Source organism: Drosophila ficusphila, unplaced genomic scaffold (assembly GCF_018152265.1).
Source record: "Drosophila ficusphila isolate 14025-0441.05 unplaced genomic scaffold, ASM1815226v1 contig_198, whole genome shotgun sequence".
NCBI lineage: Eukaryota > Metazoa > Arthropoda > Insecta > Diptera > Drosophilidae > Drosophila > Drosophila ficusphila.
The window spans coordinates 14,457,649-14,473,246 of record NW_025064092.1 but is presented as its reverse complement, the minus strand read 5'-3'; the positions used below and the strand labels follow the sequence as shown (position 1 = coordinate 14,473,246).

General features: G+C 44.3%; 1 protein-coding gene across 2 annotated transcripts in view; it reads right to left on the bottom strand.

The window, feature by feature from the left end:
• LOC108097282 (irregular chiasm C-roughest protein) overlaps positions 1-12,731 on the bottom strand; it is a 35,281-nt gene extending 22,550 nt beyond the window's left edge. Inside the window, exons 1-2 of one of the 2 annotated variants that reach the window (XM_043207436.1) lie at positions 12,027-12,731; positions 47-107 (exon numbers count right to left, since the gene is read on the bottom strand). The gene's annotated coding sequence lies outside the window, so the exon portion shown is untranslated. The remainder of the gene's footprint in view (positions 1-46; positions 108-12,026) is intronic. The other variant, XM_017199483.2, reaches the window with a different exon arrangement.
• Positions 12,732-15,598: the final 2,867 nt, after the last annotated feature.

The following is a 15,598-nucleotide window of genomic DNA, read 5'->3' as shown; positions in this document are numbered from 1 at the left end:
GTCAAATAGAGCTTAGCTCTGCGGTGTGTACAACTCTACGACTTACATCGCTCATCCAGTTTACACGGGCCATTAAAAGAACTCGAAATCTGTGTGTGTCAACTCACCTGAAAATAGAGAGCAGGGAATAGAGGGTAAACAGTTGAAAATCAATGAGCGAACCGATTGCCGGCAATGTTTTTCTTAGGCATTGTTTGCACTTTATTTATCGTACTTATTTTGCTGCTCTTCTGTTATTTTATACCGCCCATTTATTTGCTTAACAAAAACAGTCGAAAAAGAAAACACAGAATGGCAAACAACAACATCAAAGCAATCGACAAGCTCCAGTGGCAGCAGCAAAATTGATTTAAGTTGCGTTTCTCGCCCATTTCAGAAACAGAAAAGCGCCCAGCCCAAAAACAGAAGTGTTGAGCACCGACAATATGAAAATAAAACCCTAGACAAAATTGGAAAATATTATAAGTAATATAGTAGTGGCCAAATAAGTTGACGAGAGTGCCAGAACATTTGTGTGGGCTTCGAGTTAAGTTGATCGGTTTGGGGCTCATTTTTTGCACAGCCCAGTTATCCAGCATTCCCGCTCCACGAGCGCACTTCCAGGGGCGGCGAAGGGGGCGCCGAAGGGGGGCGGCTGAGGGCGTGTCGTGTCTGATTTGACCTCGTTGTGTGCGGGCAAAGTTAGCGGCCATAAGCGAAAAACTGATTACCCTGCCAGCGGCAGAGTCGCAATTGAAATTGATAGAGGCCCTCGGCCATGGGCGTAGTTGGTGTTTTGAGGGGGGACTTCATCTTTGGCTGGCGGAGGGGTGTGGTGGCCCAAACGCGGCAGAGCTGTTTACTTTCTGCTCCAAATGCAGGGCAAATCGTTTGGAACTCAAATTCCACCTTTGCAGATTTGCTCTTTTCAAAATGCTCGCTCTCGAAACCCTTGAAATGTTTCAAACTAAACCTTTCCTGGACAGTTTTGGTAAACTGCACTTCAATCGTTTCCGCTTCTTTAAACCTTTTCCAACACTACCATAACTACGAATCCCCTTCGATTGCTCCGATTTAAAGGACATTCTGTTCGTTTCTGTGTGCTTTAATTGTCCCTTGATTCGGGCACACACACACACTCGCTTTCATTAATGCCCGACACATTAACAACTCCACACACACACACACACACACACACACTCGTGCAGCACATGTGTGTGCGTGTGAGTATAGATGAGCCGTGAATTATTACACGACACCGGGCGCATCTAATTAATAACAGAATTTTAATCGCCCAGCGATAGCCGGGCATTAGCTGCCACGCCCCCCTCTCCGACCGCCGCCCCCTTGGAGACTCACCCAAAAAAAAAAAAAACCGCCCACCGCCCCCTTGGTGATGTCGCTGATTATTATTGTTATTGTTATTAGCGCTTGGAAATTTATGGGCAAAATTTATTTGCTGCGTCGGAACTCAAATTGAGCATAATTTTTCATTTAAGTGGAAATTAATATTTTTACGCCCTTATGCCGAGGACACGGCGCCATACATTCTCGCCCTGCACCTTCCGCTCCTTGCTAATTATGTCACGTCGTTTCGAAGGACGAAGGACGTCGAACGAAGAAGAAAATAATATTTCTCGAAGGAGGAGTCGCAGAAGGAACGGCGAAGCAGGCGAGAAGGCGATTTTGATAAATATAAATGTGCCAAGTAAATGGCTGTTCCTTTCCTCCTCCTCCTCCTCCTCTTCTTCTTCTCCTTCTTCTGCGCTAATCAAAAACTAATTTTGATAGATAGATATATCCCCGATGCTCGATGGAGGGTTCGAGGGGAGGAGCCGGAATTCGCAGCACACTTTTCGGCTGATTAGAGGATATTGCACAGGAAATTAAATGGGAACTCGTCGTCGGCGGCAGTTGCCAGGTAAATGCTGCTGGTCAGGTAAATGAATTTAGAGGCGCCGTGAAATATATCCCGGTTTTTCCAATGATTTTTGCCATTGCCTTGGCTTTTTTCTGCCGGGCATCGCTTCCATCACCTCTCGGTCCGACCCACTTCACCCAACACGCATTGCTCATTGGAGCAATGGGGAGGGGCATAAATATTCCCGGGAGAATACGGCCATGTTGCTCTATTTGTCAGCTCGTGAAACAATCATAACACCCCTCGAAAGCCTCGGATTTGCCCCCCCCGAAACCCCCTTTTGTCCCTTGGCTGCCATGTTTTTCGGTTTGCCTTCAACAGGCCACCGCCCCTCGTCCTTTGAGTCCTCGTCCTGCTTAGTTGCATGCATTTGTCATGCTATTTGGCCAGGCCATCGCCACACGCAGAGAAAATGTGGGCTACCTCGAATGCATCGGGCCTTGAAATAGTTGTTCTCTTTTCATGCGAGCCACTGCCACATGGTTTCATCTTCAAAAGAAACGAAATAAGTGGCTTTCTGTCAGTGCTCTCCCCTCACTAACCAACCCCACCCATCCCCCTGCGCTGTTTTGTGCATTACTTTGGGGGTGCCATTGAAATATTGCGTATACGCAGTGGTGTTCAATGGGCCCGGATGCACATGCGGGTGGAAAAGAGCTTTGGGAAGGGGCAGCGGGCGCAAAACTAACGACGCCCCAGCCACGACTTTAAACACTCTTATCAGCTGCCGTTGGAAAAGCGAGGCGAAAGGCGAGCCAGTCTCAGAAAAAAGCTAACATTATTGGGAAGGCGGGAACAGGGGGGCGTGGTTATTTGCAGGGGGGAAGAAGAAGATTGTGTGGGCTTGATGAGACCTCCGGGAGGAGGCAGAGTCCACCACTAATAGCTTCGGTCCTCTCTGCATTCGCATAACTCTAATTATTAATGAGCATTCAGATATGCGAGGCATAGGAATTCGGTCCGTTTCCCACAAGGAAAATCAACGGGAAATGGCCTGGAAAACTCGTAATTACAATAACAAACAACGAATTTGCTGTTGCTAGTGAACATCAAATTAGAAATTAGAGGAGTGTGCACAGCATAAGGTAGCCTACCCACCTAGAAAGCCTTTCATTCTTCGCACCCAGAAATTTTGAAGATGCCAAGAATTTGCTGCTCGTACTCTACTCAACTCAAAGTTGAGTTGCCTTGAAGCGGCTTTAAGCTGAATTATCTACGAAATGCCGCAATGGCTGCTCCCACACATGTCAAAATCAAAATCAGAAGTATCGGCCGACGATACTTTTCCAGCTTGGCAGCTTTGAAGTGGAATCAACCGCAGACAAAGACGCCCACACACAGCAGAGGTAATCTTTTGATTAGCCAAGTTAAAACGAGGGCGACTGGAACTGGGAAGCTGCAGCTGCAGAGGTGAAAATCAATGTGGAAAACTTCAAACGATTTCTCGCATGGTGTTAATCCAAAAACAAAACACATCAGAACACCAGTCACTACCGCACTGCATTGGCATTGTAACGAGTTGTCGGCATATTTTCCAGGTTATTTCCTGCGACTCGGGCCACGTTGCGTCACAGAACTCAGAAAAATTCGATACACTTTCTAGCCTACTTTTAGGAAGAGCCCAACGAAAGTTGGAGCAGGAATTCAAGCTTTCGTACGAGAAGTGCCCATTGGCAAGTGTTTGTAAATGGCAAAGACAGCCGTAAGGCTTCAATGGAGTTGCTCAAGCAGCATTCAAGCCACATTTGAGATGTGTGCGCACTAGATTCAATGTAGTAGCCCAAAAGGTGTCTCCTGTGTTCTTTTGAGGGCGAACAAACAGAACCGTCCCCGTTCCCCGTGTCCCATTCCCATTCCCATCCAATGGAGGCCACAAAAATCAGCATTTCGCGACATGGTGCGCTGATAAAAATGACAATTGATGGGCGTACGTGGGGCATGGGCAATTGCTGAGTTATGTTTTATGACAAATGGGATGCTGGGAGTGCTGGGAGTGCTTCGAATGGTGGGGCGTTGTCCGGAGGGGGAGGCCCTCCGGCACGCCCACCAATTACCGCAGCTTCAGAGATTCTGTGCCGGGAACGAGAAGATGGCTGAGCGAACGGAAAATAAGGGGAAAATTACACTAGAAGTAAAGGGCACACATATGTCGTGGAGTTGTGACTTGGAGTTCAAGTCTCGGGCACTTTAAACGTACGCAAATGAGCGGAAAACATGTTAAATACAATACAAACCTATGCAATGTGAGGGGCCAATCAGCATTTTCGATTTCTTAAAGTGCCTGTCTTCCCCCGATCAATCGGTATTATTTGTTCTTTATCTCTCCAGATTGACTTAGACTTGGATTTGCTTGCGTTTTTATTTGGCATATTCGTATTTCGTCTTTTCGTTTTTTTGTGGATTTCGAATTGCGCTTGTCATTCATATTCGAGTGTTCCTTTGCAGCCGCCTTGTTGTTGTCACTTTTGCTTTGGCAAGCGGTACGTGTCCTGCTTAACTAATCAGGATACCCGAGAGCAGGAGGAGCCCACAGGAGTCGGGCGAAGGAAGAGAAGGAAGAGCCCCGTGAAATGGAATGAAATGAAATGAATTTCAGTTACTTTGCACTGGGGAAAACGGCGCCCGAAAAGGTTTTCCTAACCGAGAAAAAGGAGGGTGAATTGAAATTTGTGGAGATCCGAGCTCCGAGCTCCGAGCGGTGCCACCACAGTTGAATATACATCTTTTTTTATGCCACGAGCCACTCGTTACCCCCTGAGAAGTCAAAATTATGAACCCTGTTGGGTTGAATCCGGAAAAAAGAACTATTCTTTTGAAGTTCGTTTCAGTGTGTGTGTGTGTGTGTGTGTGTGGCTGGTGGCAGTGCATCTGTGCTCAATTGTGCGGATTGTCAATCGCATGCAATTTAAATAAATTGAGTGTTTTATTGGGTTTCCAATTTGGAGCCCACCGCACCGAATTCCTCCGCTTCCCATTGTCCGTATTAATCATCGTCGATTGTGTGGCGACGCGTTTTTTGGCTGCAAACGGGGCAACAGGGCCAACCCAGAGTTAGAATATTTCGGGGGGCACACGGAAATAATCAGCATGCAACAAACGCGCTCCGGCATTCGGTATTTCATTGCTGCAATTAATTTCCGCCCATTAAAATCAATTTTTTCTCGGCACTCAGCACTCGAAAAACTGCCGAATATTGCGGGGAGTGCAATTAGGGAAAGGTGTTGAGGGATTGTTAATCGATTCAATTGTGGTCAAATCAAATCGCAACGCGGTCCAATAATTTTCGACCGCGGAGAGAGTGATGTTGCTATTTCGGCTTTCGCTTTTCAAAGGAATTTCTACCTAAATAGGTAGCTATGTTTTCGTTAAACCGTCACTTTTTTGTCGCTGGCGATCGCCACTTTTTATTGCCATTTTGTGGCTCTGAAATGTGTTAAGCATATAAATATACAAATTCATTAAAACGAAACTGCAGAGCGAATTAAGGGGAGGACCATGGAATGACCATGGAAATTGTATTTAATTTTGTTTTGTATTTAATTTTGCAAAAAACGAGTAAAAAGAGATTCGCCCTCTCTCTCTTTGTTGCACATACTATAATTCGGAGTAAATAAATGTTTTCGCAAATTTGTTAGTGCGGGCTCCCTTAATATTTTACACGAGTGCCCGGACGGCCATAAAAAGTTCGTAGTATCATTATACATTTTTAACAATTGTGACAATTGTTGTTGCCAGGACAACGACAACGCACACACCATTGTGTTGTGCATCCTGTGTCGCGTCCCAACACAGCTGCAATTTTCACACGCTTGTTTGGGTTTAACAAAAGCGGAGGTGCCACAAAAAAAAAAACCATAATAATCACCTCTGCGAAGGCAAAGCACGGGAAAACATGTTAAATCTGTTAAGCACCACTTACAAGAATTTTAATTGACGCCTGCTGTTCACAAACTAAATTGGTATGCTGATATGCACATGGCGAGTGAAGTCATTTGTCTCAACAGCTGACCGAAAATGTTTGCCAACTACTCGTACTTTCATTCTTTGTTGCTAAAGAAGTCACAGGGAGGGGATGGATAAGTTGTTGCCATTGCCATTTAATTTAAACACTCTTTAGTCCGGGGGCAGTGTCCATATTCGGGCGCCAAATGTTTGCAGTCCTCGATTTTGGCCACCCGCACTCAATGACCCCATGAACTTTTATTTTTGCCTGGCGAAAACCCTTTGCAAATGTGCACACATCTTTTACATAATTTCCTGCGAGTTGGGCAAAAATAAATAAAATCCAAGTTATAAACAAAGGCAAAAAGGACGTCGAACGTCGAACGAAGGAAAGGAATACGGGTGCAGGAATCGATGCAGAATTCGAATAATTTTATGGCATATTTAAGTGTCTGCATAATTTGCTCTCGAAATGCCTCTCTCCGTCTCTTTCCCTCTGGCTTAGCCGTCTCCTTCTAGAGATGAACACGTGATGGGATTACGAAATGCCAATCGCATGTGAATCGACCGAATTTCCATGAATATCCGAGGAGCTTGGCCAAAACTTTCAGGTTCTATACATTGCATAACAATAAGCTGCTCGGTACGTTTTTAAAAATATTTTATGGCAGAAGGCTCCGATCGGAAGTGGTCCATTCTGCTCGGGAGAATCGTGGAATATTTTTTAGCTCGAATACAAATAGCTCTTTTGATTTTTTCAATGGACAAAAAAATTAGTTAATTATTGTAATTTTTTTTAGTTGCGCTTTCAATACTCCGAAAGCCTTTCAAATTCTTTTGAATACTTCACAAAGTAAAAATGTAGTAATGTTAAAAAGGCACAATTTTTTTTTTTTTTTTTAATGTTTGCTTGTCAAAACGGAAAATATAAAGAATTTACAACACACAGTAGAAAGTAAACTAAATAAACTAGAGTTTTGGTGCAATTTTTCTAATGAGTTTAAAGGAATTTCAATACCCATTGACCATCTCTATTTTTGCGGCTGGCTTTGCTGTGCAGTTTAAAGCCCCTCCCCTTCCCCGCCCCCCATTCATCCGTCCCCCCTTCTTGCTCCCACGTTCATTTTTCCGTTTCTATGCCTGTGGGTTTTCCACTGGACGTGTGTGTGTGTGTGTGTGTGAGTGTCTGTGAGTGTGTCTGTGTGCACATGACATGAAGCACAAAAGGTTCAACTGACTGTAAAACGCTTAAATTGATTTAAATGCAAAGTCGACCCGAGAGTCCGAGTGCGAGCCCAAAATGAATGAATGTGCGAATGAATGAATGAGTGAGTGAAGTAAGTGATTGGATAGTAACGGGATGACCCCGCCCCCTCACTCCCCCTCCCCCTTCCCAGTGCACTATCCGTTTTGCCAACTGTTTCCCAGCTTTTCACTTGCCTCGAGGCAGTTTTCTTGTTCGCCCCTTCGACGGACTTAAATCAAGGCAGTGCCCGCTGATTTTGCCCAGTGTACGAAGCATTAACTCAATGGCTTCCTTATTAAGTTAAATATGTAGTTGAAATTCGCCCATTCTAATTTGTAGTTCGTTTTTATTTGTACGAGTGCAGAACTTTGCCTGCAAATCTTTCCGAATCAAGCGAAATTAAAAAAAGGAAGTGAAGGGAGATAAGTTCGTCGCTCTGCGTAAAACTCAATGAGCTCAAAAATCTCTTTTTGGTATTTGGGCCCGACTAAATTAACAAAGCATTAGCTCAACCAAGCTAGTGTGTGTGTGTATGTGTATGTGTGTTGTCTGTGTGTCTGTTCGTGTGCGCCTAAAGTTAGGCTTCATTTGGCAAATTAAAGCAAATTAAATTTCCCAGCAAAATGAGCGGAATTTTTGCTGAGCAGGATGTGTTTTGCAGCTCTTGTTGGTTGCCTGGCTTTCAAGGAAAGACCCGAGTATGAGGAATGCACAGTGTCCAATAACTTAGAGTCAGTTGTAAATTGCTCTCCGAAGAGCCTCTTTATTAATAGTTTTTGTGGCAGCCAACAAAACAGAGTGCGTTGCGAAGCGAAATAAGATGGACAAAAACACGGCCAGGATGTCGGCGAATAAACGCTCGCAGGTTGTACAAAATTGTGTATGCAAATGAAGGCAAACAGAGCAAACAGACAGCGGCAGGAAAAACAAAACAAAATATCCTGCTGGCCGTTTTGTTGGCTCCTAATGTGGAGGTGGAGGAAGTGGAGGGCTGGACCCTCTTCCTGGACGATGTCACTCTGTTCAAGGATGCCAGGACTCTTCGGGGATAACGTTCCTTTTGCGCTGGGCTTCCACCCGTGTTTCGTATATATATACATATATATATATATTTTTTTTTTTTTTTGCCTTGTTTCGTATTCCGTGACTCCTTCTCGTGACCGGGCCTATGAATTGAATTATTAAGCATGCTCTTTCGCTGCCAGGTCATTCAAATGCAGAAAGCGCCGGCAGCGAGCGACGCGATTTTCTGCTCAAATGAAGGCCCAAACTTCAGACAAAACAAAAAAAATACGGACGAAGAAAAAAAAACGAGGAGTATCGGAGGGAAACCCTGCCGGGAAAAACATCAAATATTTTCACTGCAGCGGAGTGAAATAAAAATCCTCTCTGGCAAACAAATGAAAAGTAACCAAATGAGACGGACTCAACTCAATCGCTGCCAAATTGGAGCCTCTTACTTTACTCCGGGCTTTAAAAATAACTAAGTGCTAAGAAAAGGAAAACCGCACAAGAATAAAGTGTTAATATTGGCAAGTTTTCACAGAATGTTATGCCATTTCCCATTACAATAACATTGGGGCCTAAGAAGGTTTTTTTTTCCGACAAATACCGATCGATAACGAAAAATCGAAAAAGGCGGGGGAAAAGCGACAAAAAAACTGCAGTTCTGTCCACTTCAAACACTTTCGAGTTCACCGAAAACTTTGCCCTTTTCTCGGCCAAGCTGCATAGGCGTAGAAAAACAAGAACAAAGCAACCCAAATGTATACATAAAATAAAAAATAAAAATTACAAACAAGGACAAAACTTTTCTAATCTAAAAAGCACAAAGTTGGTGGGCGGCGGGCGGTGGGCGTGGTGGGTGGTGGGTGGTAGCGTAGGCCAAGTGCAAAATAAAATTATGGTATTAAATTTTCATGTCAATTACAAACGTCGACAGCCAACAACAGCGAAGGAAAAAGTGAGAGCAGAAGGGAAAACGGTGGAGCGGGAACCCGGGAAAGCGGCATTGTGGGCTGGTGGGCTGGTGGGCTTGTGGGCGGAAAGGCCAAGAAGCTGGTCATAATAAATGACACCCCTCGCCACGAATTTCCATGCCCCTGCCGCAGAATGAAAAGCAGGTGTCAAAAGCAAGTGGCGTACTTGCAATTACAACAAAAACAGCGGGAGCCGCAAAAAGGCACGCAAAATTTTAATGTGAGCCCAAGAAAGTGCAGAAATGTTAGCATACTTTCTGGGGCCCAGTTTTTCCCTCTACCTATATGTAGTTCTGTATCTGTTCTCAAGCAATGTTTCGTTTGTCAATAGGTTAATTCATTCTGCGATAAACGAGTAAATAGATTTCTGTTTTATTTCCTAGCATCGCTTTAATTTTCGTTCTCAAGTGGCCGCTGCCTTATTTTTCCAATCTCGCCGCCGAGTAAAGTTTCTGCGCTGGTTCTACGCTTGTTTATGTACAAGTTCCTATATACGTGGGTATTTTTCACTTTTTCCCGAGCTTCAGCTTCAGCTTCTTCTCGCTTTCCAAAGTAGGTAAAAAAGTTTTCCGTTCCGTTCCTCTCCTCCATTTGGCCACCTACTTTGGCCAGGCCAAGAGCTTCCAGCATTTTTTCGCATTGCCGTTTATTTCCCTTTTATTTTGTTGGCCAATTTCCGGTAATTCAGTTTTATGCAGCAAACTTTTCTATTTTTTTCCGCTCCGCTTTTCGCATCGTATTTATAAAAAAATATTTTTTTTTGGCGTGGGGCGGTGGTTTTTCTGGTGGGTGTTTCTGGTGCCCAAGGTCATTGAGATGTGTAAACTTTTGCCCATTTGCAGTTGGGCGAAGCAACAAATGATGATGAACATTTTTATGGGGCAGCACAGTGCGTTTCACGTCGTTAAATCACTGGCAAGGGATCAGAGTTGAGAAGTCTGTGGAGTTGTGTGCGCTTAAGCGGATTTCATTTGCCGAGTATTGGCTGGATTTATTGTTTTACTTTTGAGCTTGTTCATACGTTTCTAATTTTGAATATTGAAGCCCGCTTTCCACGCTTCTGATCTACGCAAATTTTCCAATAGCTTTGACACTTTCCTACGTTACTTTGTGTACTTTACTCCATCATTTTCGGGATTTAATTAAATAGATTAAAATATTGCTTAGTTTTTAGCTGATTTCAAACAATACAAATTCAAAGAAGTATCGCGATATGAACTGCACAGTATAAGACTTTAAATTGACTTGGATAATTTTCACTTTCACAGCATCGCACCGCCACAACCACCCACCCACCCACTCATTTCTGAAATTCTTAATTTGATTAGAAAAGTTTTGACTTGAAAAAATCAGAAATTTTATGACTCGAAGAATGCAGGGAAAAATGTTGTACACCAGGAGAAAAAGCGAGAAGGAGGGAAATACTTTTGGTCTGCTTGGTTGGTTGAGGTTTTCGTCGCTCACGTTATCCAAATTCCCCAACCACCCCCTCCCCTCCCCCTCCCCCTTCCCTCCTTTCGCTGCTCGCCATCACCCGTTCGCTTTGTTGTGGTCTCCACTTGAAAAATTTGATTGACAAACAAGATTTTTGTTGCTGTTGGTTTTTGTCATTTCGGCAATTGGCTTAAAGTTAATGGAGTGGGAAGCAAGAGGGCGTTTTCCACAGACTTTTTAGTGAATCGCTCGGAAACTACAATTAAATTGCGAGAGAATCCCAACCAAATCAAATCCCAATCTGCCAGAAGTGAACCCACAAAGTGCTTGTCCCCGCAAATGCGAAGATTGTTGTGTCTTCCACTTTTTCACCTTGGCTTTGAATCCCATTTGAATTTAGTAAAAAAATATCTTTGCGTACTGCGGAAATCTCTTAGATGGGTATGAATTGAACGATTTAAGTTCTTTGATTTGGCAACTATTTAAATTACAATCCATAATCTACCTGAAAGGCAAACGAATGCCGAGTGTCGTTTTCCAATTAGTTTCAATTGGAAGCAAAGATAGTTAAATATCAGTCAAAAATGTGCGAATAGTAAACAAAGGAAGCCAAGACTTAAAGGCAAACGACTGCACTAAAAACTAAACTATTTGATTCTGACGCTTAGGTGTTTGATATTAAATTCACGAGAACCTACACTTCATAGAGGCCTCATAAGTGAGAACGCCAAAGTGAATTCGCTCAGCTGCGGAGTTCGGGCATTCGGTCTTTCATTCCATTAGCGAAGTCCGGAAGCGGAATACGACCTCTGACCTCTGACCGCTGGACACCGCCCACCTGCCTGCCTTCTGCCTCACTTATGACGTGGGCGCCTATCCTAATTGACTCGAAACATTTTCACCATGAACACCCGCACCCAGCAAAAAGATACAAGTCATTTTGCATTGATTGATTGATGGATTGGCTGATTGGCGGGCTTGGATTTCACTTGCACTCGAGCAACAGCCCCTTAAATGCAAGGCAAACAAGGCAGGGAAAAGCCGGAATGGAAAATGGCAAATGGGAAAGCAAAGCATAGCATACTTAGCTGCATCAAATATGAAGGAGAAACAGTTTCGGTCTTAAGCGAGCCTTCCAGCCAGGCTCAGACGTCTTAACCCCACCGAACCCTCCGGGCTTCTTCTTCAGTTTACCTTTTCGACATAAAGGAAACTTTTCCGCGAGCTCCTTTGAAAACGAAGAGAGTGGCAAATTGGGTACTACTCGTACGCTACAGCACGACAAATAATTGCAATACAATAGTTTATAGAAGCGTGTCGGACTCAAATACACTTCAAAATTAAATTAGTCTGCCCTTTAAAAATACCCCACCCCAAAGGTGAATACTCAAATACCCCGTTGATTCTATTAGTCACTAAAACTGAGTTTTGGGGATAGTTTTGGGTAATAACTAATTCGCAAGCCATATAACCTCGTGCGGCTGCATACCTCTTGAGTGCCTGAGTGGCTTTGAACGCGACTTACCATAAAGAAAAATGCCCAGAAAAATGTGGAAAGTTGTTTACGAAAGTATTTTCCTGTTTTTTGCTATGTTGTCCTGTGAGGTGTTTGGCTGTTGGTTGTGGCCAAGTGGATATCGTGTTTGGCCTTGGAGTCGCTGGCTTTTCTCTCCCCACGGAAACGGGTTTGGGTGGCCAACTTCAACTTCTTTAAATTGCTTTTATTTTTTAGTTGTTTCGAATTTTTTTCTGTTGCAGGTGCAACTTGCGTCGGATGCTGGACGGAGCGGCAGCCCCTCTTTCGCAGACGCAGACCGGTTGCACAGGAAGCTGGCCAGCACACTCGTTAACTATGGGGCACACACAATAACAAACAACGTAACGTATTTTTCTGTTATTGGGATATTTTTATTTTGGGCTTTCTTTTGATTTCATCCAGAGTCGTCGGGCTTTTCCTACATTTTTCCGCGGGGTCTTTAGCTCACATTTCGATAATTCTGGAATTCTGGATTTCTGGAATTCTGGAACCGAACGAACACGTATTGCACTCTCAAAAAATTACGCTTTTAATGGGTTATTGCGACGAGGGTGAAATTCAGAGCTGCCCCAACCGAGTTCTGGAGTCGTTTGTTGCTGTTTTTTGTAATCTTTTGTTGTTATGCTTTTGTTGCTCTGTGGCTTGTGTTGTTGCGGGCGACACGCAGCCGAGGCACACGACTGTCTGCTGACACGGCGGAACACGTACTAAAAACTTGTTATAGGAACGGAACGCTGCCGTTCGTTCGGCCGTCGTTGCATCGCCACTGCGCTGCTGGCGCCGACGCAGGCAGCGCTGCCGACGCCGCTGAGGCACGCGCATGCAAAAACAATGGGGAACTGTTCCTGCCCCCCGGAAAAGTGTTCCCGAGTGGGGAGTTCGCGTGCCGCATGCTGCTAAAAATAAGGCGCCCGAGCGATGCTCCCTCTCTGTCGCGCCGCTCCAGCCGTCTCTCTCCGCGCACGGCTCGCATTCTGTACTAAATTCGAACGAGAGGGCACGAGGTGCCGAGCCTCGTGATTTAAACCAGGTCGTTGCTCGTTGGCAGTCGCCTTGGCTCCCTGTGAAGGATATAACAGCGCTGCCTTCGGTAACATTCCTGCCGTTTCGGGCCTCTGCTATGCTATCCGAACATATCGCCGGATCGGGGCATCGAGGGATCGGGGGATCGGGGGGCTTAAGTGATATTATAGCCCGGCATAAATTAGCCATCGGTCCGACGCATTAAAATCTTGATTGGTGGCCGGCAGATGCAGCTTCAGCTCCCAGGGAAAACAAACGGAAGTGCCGCGGAGAAGTGACGGCGTCAACAGCGTGCTCCACATCGAAATACACGCACATTTGCATACATAAATACTCACAAGACTCGAGACGAGAATTGGGAAGATGTAAAAACTATCACAGCCTCATTAAGCCAGCAGATTATATGCCCTCATACCTATTTCCCAATTTGGGTTCAAAACGTAAATAATATTACACACAAATAACGTTAATTACCGGTCCCATTTTTTCTAAATAACTTCTTTTCCCTGACACTGATAGGAAACACTAACTAAAAAAAGTCCCACCTCCGTTTTAACCAGAGAATGGATCACCCATATGCTTAGAAGGTACAGTGAGACATCGGTGGAAAATATCAAATTAATTACAAGGTTAAATTCCGTTAAGAAATTATGAAAATTATGTTTTACTAACCAAGTTAACGATGTATACTCCTTTTTGGATCTAATATTCTTTTGGACAAATTTGTTCCTTTTAAGACGTGCAAATGTACTCACTGTTTTCCCTGCGATCTCGTGACTTTCCCCTCGAAAAACGTTTTCCCCTCTTTCCCAGGCATCCAGTTCAGGTAACTATTGACAATTCGCGCCGCTGGAATCTCGTTCTCTTATTGTTCCCTGCGAATGGGAACAGGGTTAACAAATTTAAATAAAATGCACAAGCAAGAAGAGCAGAACAGGGAAAAGGAGCCATAACACATGTTTACTACCATTATTAATAGTGGCCCAGAATGCAACTGAGAACTTATCTTTTTTATCTTCTTCGTCACACAGCATTACTCGATTTACTAACCTGGTATATTATAACATATTTGGAGCGCATAAAGCATATTTATTAATGAACCAGTAGAAATCAAAACCAAATGGATCACATAAACATACTGCAATAATTGGTTGATTTTGTTTTCATGTGAATAAGGTAATTTAAAGTTAAATATATACTATGCATACCTATGTACATACATATGTATATTAAAAGTCCCAAAGGCCACAAAATCTTGCCTGGCCGATAGTGCGAAAATGTTTTTTTAGACCAGTACTACGACAAACGCCTCCAAAAACAGAAACTAGAACCAAAACAAAAGGGGCGTTCTTTTGAGGTTTTTCGGGACGGGATCTGGTTTCGCTTATCATTTTTTTGGCTCTGATTTCTGGGTTTTGACAGACGAATGCCAAAAGAGCGGGATGGCAGATGCCGGGGCCCATCGGCCGTCTTGCTCGCACGGCTCAACAGCCGTCGCATGCCCATCAACAACAAATCAATGACGACGACACATGTTGGACATCCCAACTTGAAACCGAAAACTGGAAGTCGGAAGAGATAGTGCCGAGTGGGGCAGCAAGGAATCAGGGTGCACTGCAAACAAATACTGCGAGTTCTCTGCGCTTCAAAACAAGTCTGCGTACTTTTCCTTCTCCCCCTTTTATTCGAGGAAAACTCTCACCTAACCTATGAATTTTCGAACAAAACATAGGACTTCAATAATATTTAGGCTGCCACTCCCAACTGGGGCACCCGAAAATTTCTCACAGTGTCTCGTGGGACAGCAACAATGCAGGCGTTTAAGCATTTGGAAGCAATTACCGCAGCAATGAAGCGTTGAATGAATGGGAATAAATGGCCAAGAGCGGCAGATGAGGTAGTCGAGCGGTATGCTGAGGTGCGGAGTGTGGAGAGTGGGAGGGAAGGGGGGAGGGAGGAGGGAGGAGAGACGACACAGAGCGGGACACACGTGTCCATGTGGATCAGCTTGCTTTCCCATGGCAAACGAATTTATGTACATTTTGTGCATATTTCCTGGGATTTTGGATGCTCGTTCGCCTCTTCCTCTTATTTATCGGGATTACTTACTTAGTGGAGGCGACAAACGACTTTGAGCAGAGAGGGGGGCCAAAGAGCGACGAGGCGGAAATGCCGACTGAGGTAGTACAGTGAAAACCTGGTATGTGCCCTTTTTCTAGGAGGGGATTTTCGAGAGGACTTATTTTTCTACTGGTTACCTGGCAAAAAACAGTTGGGGATATATGACATTCCCGTTCTTATCAGTCATCAGAAAAATGGGTTTATAGGTACGTATATTTATAAATAACTTGCTTTTTTATCACAATGTATACTAACTGTAGTTAAGCCACCGAAGCTGTTTCCGCATAATCGAGAACTGAGAAGAGAGAGAGAGAGATAACAAAGAGAGCGCACGTGGAGTGAGAGATGCAGCACTGTGTGATCACCGTCAAAGAAAGTCTTTTTTATGAGTGAAAGGGGGAGAGAGAAGCGGAAGC